This window comes from Heterocephalus glaber, unplaced genomic scaffold (genome assembly GCF_053883595.1).
Source record: "Heterocephalus glaber isolate CG9 unplaced genomic scaffold, H.glaber_assembly_v1.0 deba00000621, whole genome shotgun sequence".
Taxonomy (NCBI): domain Eukaryota; kingdom Metazoa; phylum Chordata; class Mammalia; order Rodentia; family Bathyergidae; genus Heterocephalus; species Heterocephalus glaber.
This window is the reverse complement of record NW_028258153.1, coordinates 30,608,887-30,621,008: the sequence shown is the minus strand read 5'-3', so window position 1 is coordinate 30,621,008 and position 12,122 is coordinate 30,608,887. Positions and strand designations below refer to the sequence as shown.

Genomic DNA, 12,122 nt, shown 5'->3' with positions numbered 1-12,122 from the left:
TGAAAGGTTAACTCATCATTCGTCCCATCAAATGAATAGAAACTTAATTGTCACTTCTTACATACCAAACTGTGCAAGACAGTGAGGCTAGAGGGCAAGTCAGTCACATTTCCCATCACGTTTCTTTTATAAAACAAGTATATATGATTTGACTATTTTGCACACGTGGTCATGCATTTTTGATGGTCTATAATGTGTTCATCACCTATGACAGACAATGTCACTAAAACGCAGAGTCAAAATCACTTGCCCAAAGTCAGTCACACAGTTCATAATAAAACTGCAATGATGCCCAACCTGTTTCCACAGTGCGCCTCTGCTGCTGTGAACAAACGCTCTCTCTTTGTTTGTTTTTGTAATCAATCTGAAACTCCAGAGGCCCAGTGATGGAAAATTCTAGATGGATGCTTTTTCCAAAATCCACAGGATTCCTGCATTTTCCAAGGTTTCACCTACCTATATGTTCCAGTTCTCTAAGACTTTCTTGTTTTCTAAACAAATACGATTGAGTTAGCAGGCACGGACTGTGGAGAGGGTCAGCACCTCCTCCCGTCATCCGTCCCCCACATCTCACCCCGGATGATGGAACAAATATCAGGAATAAGAAGAGTAAAAATGCAAATCAGTTGGAGAAACATAGATCTCCTCTCTTAGATCATTGCGGATTTGGATCTGGAGGTGTTACTGTCTTCTTCATCCCCGCCTTTGCTGTGTACGACACACACTCCACCTTTCTTCCTGGCTTTCTGCCTAGCTTTCCCCTCTCATCCCCATTGGCCCACAGATCATCCAGAATAGGGTTTTCCCTAAAAGTCCCCCACATAATTCCTTTGCATACCTGGTATGAGACAGGGAGAAGCCATAATGGAATCTGAGCACAGATCCCCTGGGATAACTGGAACAGCTTTGAGAGAGGAAAATGCAGGCTCAGAATAAAGTGAAAGAAGCGTGCTGTCCTAACTCAGGACGCTCAAATAAAAACACAGTGGACTGTGGGCTTGAATGCCACACACTTATTTCTCACAGTTCTGGAGCCTGATGCATTCAAGGTCACAGCCCCAACAGAACTGATGTCTGGGGAGCTCCTGCTTCCTGATTGGCTGATACACCCACATGCCCGGTATCTTTGTAGCTCCATGTGACCAAGAAAGCCAGCTGCAGTCTCTCCCTATACTTATAGGTAAACTGGACCTAGTGTAGGGGCTCCTCTCTCGGCTTTATCTAACGCCAATGAGCTCCTGCAATTTCCACCCAGGAGGAAAGAGTGACAAGGGGGCACGGAAATGAGGAAGAGTGAAGAAAAAAGGATAAGGAAGGAAAAAAGTCAACACATAAAAGAAAGTCTAAAAGAGGGAACATAATAGAAAATCTTTTAAAGAATAAAGGAAAATAAAACAATACCAATAAAGAAAATGGACTGAAAGAAAAAATAAACAACCAAGATAACACAGAACAAACAAACAAGCAAGAAAACAACAAAAAATAAAAATTACAGTAATAAAAATGCTTTACACAATTGTAGCATTAATCTAGAGCAGTGATGGTGAACCTTTCAGAGACTGCGTGCCCAAATTGCAACCCCAAACCCACTTCTTTATCACGAAGTGCCAACACTGCAATTAAACACCGAGTTGCACAGCTACTCCTTTCTGAGCATGCTCATGGCCCTTATGTGCGCTGTTGTCTGATGCTTAGCTGCTGGGGCAATGCTGGGGCAACTTGGCTCCTATGGTGACAGAGGGGCAGGGCAGGCTCACTTCTGCACATGTGCCATAGGTTTACCACCACTGACCTACACCATCCACACAGCTCCCTCTACACTGGAGCCACAATCTGCTTGTAAGCAGTAAAGTAGTTTGGTTTCCCCATGTGTGCCACTCAATTGCCTACTCAAAGTAGTGAGAGCTACTGCTCCCTCTGGACCTGTCTCTTGCTGCAACCTGTGCTCCAGGGACAGCTAACTGCCGGCTTGCATCAATGTCTCAAGGTCTTATTGTCTTAATTAATTTGGGAGGAAGAAAATGTGGTATGGTTCTCCAGTTCTCCGGTTCTGCAGACTTCCACTAGAGACCACACACTATGTGGTCCCTTCCTTGCCTGCCAAAAGTCTCTGTCTTTCTTTCCTTAGTTTAGGACAAGAAGATCCCTGGCCATGTGCCAGTCTCTTCTTCTCTACCTGTAGCTGTCTATATGTCCCTGTCTCAAAAGCTCTGCTCTCAGAACTGCCCATAGAAACTAGGGGCACCCCTAGGCTTGCCAGAGGGCCCCTTTGCCAGCACCAGGCGATGGGCAGGACCTCATGCTGTCTCAGGCCTTTTTTCTAAATGGCTCCATGGACATATATCTGGGATCAGTGAAAAGAGTCATGTCATTTTCCTGTCTCTACTGAAATATGTGGTGGAAAGTTTTGTAGTTCTAATGTCAGGCAATCATGGGTAAGAACTGTTCCTTCATAGCTTCTTGACCTTATGTGCATTGAGAGAGCTGACACAAGTGATTTCTTTTGAACCTGACAATATTCCCTCCTTGTCCTGGAATACTTTTCTGTGAACATAGCTGATCAACCACCCTGTGATTTTGTTCTGATTTTCCCTAATTGCCAGTATAACTCTGCTCTTGATTTTGGTCTAAGGGGGTCCCGCATCCCAGGGGAAGTGAATGATGACTAGGAATCAGTGTCAAAACCCTTTTAGCCACATTTGAGCAGCAAAAAGATTTAGAAGGAGTGGTTCTCAGGCTCAGCTTATCTAGGTCCATTGTTAAGTTTAATCTTGTCCATTCTGCAAAGCACTGGGCTAGATTATTTTGTTAGAAATTTTATGTCCCAGACTATTAGTATCAACAGGCAAGAGCAAAGCATATTCAGTTTGCCTATCACATCTAAACAAACATAGTTATTTCAATAAGATCAGTGTATCTTTGTATTTGTTCAGGCTGTGCAAAATCTCATAATTTTTGTCAACTCAATCACACATAAAATCTCTTACAAGCTCTATTTCTTTCCAAAATTCTTTTACAACATCTTTTATAACTTATCCAAACCTTTACTTCATTCTGGATTATATTTCATTTCCTATTTGGAATCACAGTCATCTTTTGATAAAAATTTTCTCTTTGAATAGAATTTTAAGTCGTTTTAATCTTAGTCTATTTATAGGAGCCAACTTAACAAGGGATGAGGTAAAAGGCAGATCCTTGTTCCAGGGAAGGCTGGCTGTTGGAAAATTTTGCCTAACATTTTTATATTTGAATCTAATCCCACACCCTCTCTAAGTACCATTATGTTTAGGAGTATAAGAAAACAAACTTCTCCTACATTGTTCCCCAACTCTATTTGAAGATTCATTAATATATCACCTTTGAAACATGAATCAAATGGAAAAAGACTAAGAGAGCTTTTTATTTCCTTTCTTTGTGGAAAAACTGACAATTTCCTTGTCATCACTTTGCCATCATTTAAATCAATAAGGCTCCATTTATTACTTCTCTAAAAATCTGTATTATTTAAAGTCCTACCATTCATTACATTTTACAATGTCTTTCCTAATTATGTCACATGTAATTCAATCATAAAAAGAGCAATGAATATTTCTACTAGTTTCATACTATTAAAATGTAATAATAAAAATTTGCAAGATTTTATTATGAACTCAACCCATCTGTATACATCCCTTGAATCTGCTGTCCTAAAATTATTTTAAAGTATTGAAAAAATGGACTCATATATTAAAATTAAAGACTTTTGTTTTGTGAGCAATCTTGATGAATCAGAGAGTCACACTTCACAATGCCAAACTCATTGGTAGATGTGGGAAGGGTCACTGGGGCAAGGGGAATGGTGTGGAGGAGAATATTTCAGTATTCAGTAGGATGATCTAATGAAAATTTCAGTCTAGAATGCAAAAGGGGAGAAGAAAAGTACAAAACTCTTTTCCTTGTAGGTCAGAATATTTTCAGGTAATTCCTAAATTTCCTTTGTTTTACTTTATAAAAAGAATTATGCCAAACACAAAAACCTTAGTATAAAAACTTTTCAAAAAATATACCTTTACACCACATTTCCTGACAATGTGAGAAAAGAGAGCGTGATCATCTTTTTTCTAGCTAGACTGTAAAAACTTAATGGTGGACTAGAAGCTCCATTCTGGATTAATTTAACAAAGAAATTCTAACTTTTCCCTGCCAGTTGCTTTCCCCACTGATGGTGTAGATGACAAGATCATTAGGGGCTACACCTGTCAGAAGAATTCCCTCGCCTACCAGGTGTCCCAGAACGATGGCTCCCACTTCTGTGGTAGCTCCCTCATTACTGATCAGTGGGTGTTCTCCGCAGCTCACTGCTATGAGTCCTAAGTGACCTCTATTCAAATTCTTTACAAGAAGATCAACTTACCTCTAGCCTCACCATAGCATAATCAGAGAAAACTACAGATTTTTCCTTAATGGATATAGTATTCAGATCTTAACAGCCTAATTTTGCCCTCAAGAGCTGCATAATATACTGAGGAAATTTTACATAGAGAGGTACCCTTAGAGTTTGCTGATGTCTCCCTAAATGATGTTACAAAAGATGTGGAGGAGAAATAGTGGCTGATAAAATATGCCTCGAAATAGTTGAGAACAACTAGATAGTCCTAATTACTAGAGCTGAACCAGGAAATGATGGAATGTAGAGGTAATAAAATGGATTGTATTTCCACTACATCATTAAATATAACATAAGACTTTGTGTGATCCCTCAATATTTTCCTGTATCTCTGACTCTGTCACATCTCACCATGAAACTCAGGGATCTCAATCCAGTGGCAGATGCAGATCCATCTCCACCAATCAACTCTTCCTCTCTCACTGCTTTATACAGGTTATTTGGTTCGCATTTCTATACCTTACTATTCTAATGAGATTCTGGGCCATGACTAGGCACTAGCAGGGACACAAGTCCAGGAAATTCTGTAACCTGCACAATCCTAATTTAAGGATGCATTGCTTGTGTAAGTGAATGTGTGAGGAAGATGGGGTGTATTTATGCTCATGGCTGGGAGATTGGGAAAGGATACAAAACTCAAGTTAGATTCATAAGAAACTTTGAATCCTTTAATCCAGCAGACTCCAAAGGAAACTAAGCCAGATTCGTCTGGGAGAACACAACATTCATGCCATTGAGGGTAATGAGCAATTCATTGATGCAGCGAAGATCATCCCTCATCCTAAATACAATGAAAACACCAATGATAATGACATTATGCTGATTAAACTGAGGTCACCTGCCACTATCAGTTCTCCAGTGTCTGCCAAGATCCTGTCCTTCAACTGGTGTTCAGTGCCTCATGTCTGGCTGGGGCAACACCCCGAGCTTTGATGGTAAGTTTCTCCTGCAATCCAAAGATAAAGTCTGAGAATACTACAGGGGAAAAGCACCTTGAGGGCCAGCTCAGCTGGTCCAACTTCTTGCCCAAATCAAGGCTCTAGATCTGGCCTTGATATAAGCAGTCTTGGAATACACTACTGAAAGTGAGGAAGATTCCTTTTCAGAGACAATGCTGAAGACACAACAAAAATATGCTATTAAAATAATGTCAATATATTTTACTGGAGTGTAATGAACTAGAAGTATAATGTGCAGAGAACTAGAAACAGGAGAAAGCAAAAATGTAAAGGGACTCAATAGTGCCTGAAGTTTACACTTCCTTAGGAAAAATGTCTCTGGATTTGCATCTTGTGTCAGTAAAAGAACAATTTGTTGATTGAAACAATTTGGAAAATCTTCTAGAAAAGGAAATATTCTTCTACATTGGAAGTTATTGGCAAAATAAAAGAATGAGTAAGAGTATTGTGAAAGAGAAGAGATAATGTAGGAAGGAAAGTTTTTTGGATTCTGTTAGTAATCTGCTTCCATTTTTTTATTTTTACACTCAATAGTCAGGTTGCCTTCTCTCCTGCAGTGCCTGTATGCTCCTGTCCTGACACTGCTTGTCATGAGGTCTGCCCAGGTCAGATCACTAGCAACATGTTCTGGTTGGGCTTCATGGAAGGTGGAAAGGACTCTTGCCAGGTGAGTTTCTTTATGCCCTTCCCCAGAAGCTTAGTCTCAATCTTCTTCATATTTCTATTTCTAAAACACAGAGGCTATAAAACTGGCTTCTGGAGTGACTGTGAGAGGTGAGGGATAGCTTTGGGATTAATTATAATTAATATTAATTATTAGGTTCAAGGATAAAAAATATACAGAAGATGTTGTACTAATAATATGCCAGGCACTATTCTGATAAGGTGGATTGTGGAATTTAACCCTTGTGAAAAGAACAGACCTAGTGTTACAGCATTCAGTCTCTCCAGCCCTCACCTTTTAATGGGCCTATTGGCCTTCTAAGAAAAGAAGAGGGGCTATAAGAGGAAGAAAAATAGGTGGTGGGAGTTTGGATTTCCAGGAATAAAGAAGGTGCTTCATGGGGGACCAGTTGCCTACATATGTGGCCCCAGGATGATGCAGGAACATCTTGGAGCTCATGCTCCCATTTGAATATCAACAAGAGCACTAACTGAATCATTCTTTTTGCCCAGTATGACTCTGGTGGCCCTGTGGTCTGCAATGGGGAGGTCCAGGGTGTTGTCTGAAAGGCAAACCTGGTGTCTACACTAAGGTGTGCAACTACCTGGACTGGATTCAGGAGACCATCACTGTCAACTAAATACCTTTATCTCTTCACGATCAGCAACTTGTAGTCAACTTCACTTTTCTTCTGTGCCTGAAATCAGCATCTAAATAAAATTTCTTTCTGCACCACATTTGTCCAAGAATGATCCCTGCTTATTATTCATAAACTTTCTCTTGAATGTTGATTCTAAAAGGTGAACCTAGACTTGAATTATTTTCGGGTGAAAGTTGGAAAAGTTCTTATGTTATTAATCCAGTATAAAGTTATTGATGATCTACTACTCTCTGAAATATTGAGAATATAAAGTGAATATATCCAACTGTTACCACTACATTTTTAGCCTAATATGTATTAGATATTTAATCCATTTAGCAAACAAAATTTGGTGTAAGATTTAACAACAATACATATTTAGTGGTGTCTTTTCAGACTACATTATATGTGCATAGCTTACAATACACAATGACTGTAAAATGCAGAGTTAAAATCAATTGCCTAAGATGCATTTATCCTGTTCATCCTAAAGATGTGATAAAATGCCAGCTGTCCTCATCTACCGTACATTGCGGCATTTCTGACAGAGTGCTTTCTTCCCTTTCTTCTTTAATCTAGCCAGAATTTTTTAAAAATATGGATGAGAAAATTCTAGATGCAGAATTTGATAAAAATCATGTTTCCTATATTTTCCTATGTCTTCTACTTCTCCAAATTCTTCATGTTTTCAACAGGAATATGGCAGGTATGAACTCTGGAGACAATACTCTTCCCTTTCCCATTACCAGTCTCCCTAAATCCCAGCCCAGATTACACACAACTTTAAACTATAGGAAGGAAAAAGTAATAATCCAAATAAACTATCAGAAAATTGATCTACTCCCCTTTGGGTCATAAGGAACTTAGCTATAGAGGTGTTATCTGTCTTCTTCAGCCTGACCTGAGTGGAGCACCACACACACTGTGCCTTAGTGCATTGGCAACTCTAATCTCAAATCTTCATTGTCCCAAGGATCATTCAGAGGAAGAAGTGTAGGCAAAGTCACCACACATTATTCAGGTGCATAGATAATGTGGGATTAGCAAAAAGCCATAGTGGGGTCTGAGCACAGACATCTTAGAATATTAGAATAACTGGAGCAGGTGTGAAAGGGGAAGTTTCAGCTTGAGGGTTAAGGTGAAGTTTGTGTATGGTCCTAGCCAACTCAGACTGCTGTTACCAAAAACAACATTGACTGTGTATCTTACATAATACATTCATTTCTCACAGTTCTGGAGGCTGCTTAATCCAAGATCAGGGCCCCAGTAGGGCTGATGCCTGGGGAGGGCTGGCATCCTGGTTTACTGATGCACCTTCATGTCTCTTATCATTGTATTCTCATAAGGTCAAGAAAGCTAGCAGTAGTCCCTTCCCATAACTACACTGATCCCATTCATAGAGGATCCACCCTCTGACCTCATCTGACCATACTGTACTTTCCCAAGACTCCACCTGCTAGTACCACCTCATCAGAGGCTAAGGTTTCAATGGAGGGATTTCTGGGGAACACAAAGATGCCACACATAATAGGTATCTTAAGAGTGGAGAGTGTAAGAAGATGCATACATTCATTCCCAATTTCCAAACCTGTTGTAACTCTGGAGGACATTGTAAGAGAGAAGCTCAGAACTCATAACACCACCTTCTCAGTGCTCCAAGGATGAAGTCAAAATTCTTAAGCCTTGCATTTGAGGCTATTAAATATTTATATCTTATTTCCTTCATTCTCACTGAATTACTTTTCTGTATATGTCTGGCCTAAACAAAATTTATATACAACTTCTCTCTGTTAACTAAACACCTCAGAATTTTCCTGAGAAATACATGAGTTTAGGATTCCACTCTTCTTTCTGAAACATGTTTTCATTTGCTACCCTTCCCTTTACCACCACCAATCCACACTTACTCACCTTAGTGCTTCCATTTGAGGGAAGGTTCTAAAATTTGCCAAGTTAAGTGAGATACATAAAAGACAAGAGATCAGGGAATGCCCAACAGAAAGTGAGGAAAGGTCCGGAAATTCATCTGTTCTTTTTAGTGCCTTGTTTTTTTTAAAAAAAACAAAACGTTTGTTTTTATGGGTCTATGAAAATTTTTTTCAATTTTTAATTAGTACATGTTTGCATTCATCTTAGGAGGTAGGTGCATGTATGCTGCATACCTTAGCTCTTTTTATCCCCCTTTCCCTTTTCTTCTTATCCCCTCCAACTCTGTCTCTGGGTCCCTTCCCATTTGCAAAAAATCTATCTCTTATTGTCTATCTTCTATTTTTTTAATTATTCATACTCTGGGTTTCTCATACAAGAGAAGTTATGTGATATTTAAGCTTATGGTCATTTTCAGACTAATTCTTTTTTTTTTATTAAATTCTTTTATTGGTACATTGTAGGTATACAACACAATTACATTTCTCATTGGGAATTGTACCTTTACATGATGCATCTTGGTTCTTATTTTTTCCCCATGCCTAGCCCTCCCTTCACCCCCTCCACCCTTCCCTATTTACAAAGACTTTATTTCCATTTTTTCCATTTCTCAGCATTTTTCCTTTCCCTTCTTTCCTTTCCCCTGCCCCTCCCACTACCCCTACCCCTTTGGACCTTTTCTTCCTATTTTGCATTATCGATTATTCATTCTAATCATTGGTACATTTTAGGTATACAATATAATGACATTCATCATTGGAAATTTGCACCTTTACATAATCTCTCTTGGTTCTTATTTTTCACCCTTGCCCAGCCCTCCCTTCAACCCCTCCATTCCTCCCTATTTACAAAGATTTTGTTCCTATTTTTCCATTTTCTCATATTAATCCCTTCTCAGACAACCTATAGTGTCTCCTTGACTGAGCGCAGTCTCTTTATGCTCCTAATTGAGAAATACAGTAGGATTCATTGATTCATGTACATTTAACTTACATGACATACCATCATAGCAAGGGGTGGCTGTTTCATTCTGCAATAAACATGACCTCCTTTGTACTGTCATCTCTTAGTACCCAGGAGGAATTTGTTCCTGGACAAGCCATGAATACCAAAATCTGCAGCTACTCTAGTCTTTTATCTAAAATAGTGGGTTCTGGTTCCTGTCCATGGCTCGGTGAGATCCCGGGAGTGGCTTGGAGCCCCATCTTCATCCAGTGCTCTGCTTAGCCACACGGGCTCCTGCAAGGCACAATTCCATCCCCCCCTCCCCACCTTACAGCTCTTTTGCTACCTGGTCCTTCTCTACAGAGGCACAGGGGATTATACTTCACATAGTTAAATGTGATAGATTAATGACTACCACAAATTGTCATTTTCTAAGCTGGGCTTGATGCTATGGTATTGCTGATTGTAACATTTGGCCTAACATGTGATTTATCTAATCAGTTTTCCTTCCTGGTATAAGGAAAATAAAATAGCCTCAGAGTCATTAGAACCTCAAAACCTAAACACAAGCCATATCTGGAAGACACCTCTGAAAAGCAATCATTCCACAAGGGTTTTAAACACAAGCAACAAAGATACCTGCATTAAGCAATTTTGAAATATCAACCCAGGAATTTAACCAAGGACAGTACCAAAAACAAAAATGAGAAGACATTTAAGCAAGGTGCAAATGCAGGCTTCCACACCACAAAAAGGAAATTCTGGGGGAAATGAGGTGGAAAAGTCTGATAATCAACCACCTGAACACCCTGAACTGATAGCACAGGAAGTAACAAAGCAGATACATGAGGCTCTAGAAAAATTCAAAGCTGAAATAATCTCGCAGATAAATACAGACATGGTGAGCAGAGTGAAAGACATGATTAGAGGCTCTAGAGCAGAAACCAATAAGAAAATAGATGAGATCAGAAACATGCTGGAAGCCATGAATGTCCAGCATAAGAAAGAAATGGAAACCATGATCACCCAACATAAGAAAGAAATGGAATCCATGAAACAGATTCAAACAGATATTCAGGAGATTAAAAACTCCACTGAAAGCATGCAGAGCAGACTAAGAGAATCTGAAGACAGAATATCAAATATAGAAGACAGGATCGCAGTTAAGGACCATGAAAACAGAGATTTCTTAAAGATAGTAAGGGACTATGAGAAATCAATCTAACAGCTGCTAGATGATGCAAAGAAGAATAACATAAAAGTGACAGGTGTCCACGAAAAAACAGGACAAAGTACAATTGACATAAAAAACTGTTTAGAGAAGTAATAGTAGAAAACTTCCCAGACAGAGGTGGAGAAATGGACACACAGGTAACTGAGGCATATAGAACTCCACCCAGCCATGATCAAAAAAAAAATCTACACCTAGGCATATAATAGTCAAGATCCCAGAAACCCAACAGAAGAACAAAATTCTACAGGCAGTTAGAGAAAAGAAACCAATCATCTACAAAGGAAAGCCCATCAGAATCATGGCAGATTTCTCAACACAAACCCTCAAAACAAGGAGAGCCTGGAGTGAAGTATTTCAAGCCCTAAAAGAAAATAACTTCCAACCTAGACTGTTGTATCTGGCAAAATTATCTTTCAAAATCCATGGGGAAATTAGATACTTTCATGACAAAGAACACCTGAGAAATTTCATGAACACCAAACTGGCACTCCAAACAATTTTATGCAGTATCCTAGAAAAAGACAATGAAGGTCACAACTCCATGAGGCCCAGCAGGGAGAAGGCACCACGCAAGGCAAGACACTAAAGGGAAAGGGTGAAAAATAAGAAAAAAGCCAACAACAATAAAACATCATGGCAAGAATGAGTCAATATCTCTCAATTATAACTCTCAATGTTAATGGCCTCAATTCACCAATCAAAAGAAACAGACTGACAGAATGGATTAAGAAGCAAAACCCAGCAATATGCTGTATACAAGAAACACACTTAACTCAAAAGGAAATTCATAGACTGAAAGTAAAAGGATAGAAAACAGTTCTCCACATGACAGGAACCCAGAAAAAAGCAGGGGTAGCAATCTTATTTGCAGACAAAGTAGATTTCAAACCAAAACTAATTAAGAGAGACAAAGATGGTCACTACATCCTTGTGAAGGGAACAATCCAAGAGGAAGAGATGACAATCCTAAATATTTATGCACCAAATACGAATGCCCCCAACTGTACAAAACAAATATTAATGGATATGAAAAACCAAATAAGCACTAACACAATTGTAGTGGGGGACCTCAACACCCCTCTATCACAAATAGACAGATCATCTAGGAAAAAAATTAACAATGAAATTCTAGAACTGAACCAAGCTATTGAACAAATGGACTTAAGAGATGTTTATAGAGTGCTCCACCCCACAAAATCAGAATACACATTCTTTTCAGCTGCACACGGGTCATTCTCCAAAGTAGATTACATGCTAGCTCATTGGGCAAATCTAAGTAAATGTAAAAGAATTCAAGTTATCCCCTTTATATTATCAGACCTTAGTGC

General features: G+C 39.2%; 1 pseudogene; it reads left to right on the top strand.

Moving 5' to 3' along the window:
* The first annotated feature begins 5,108 nt into the window (after positions 1-5,108).
* Positions 5,109-6,689, top strand: LOC101702291 (cationic trypsin-3-like; annotated as a pseudogene).
* Positions 6,690-12,122: the final 5,433 nt, after the last annotated feature.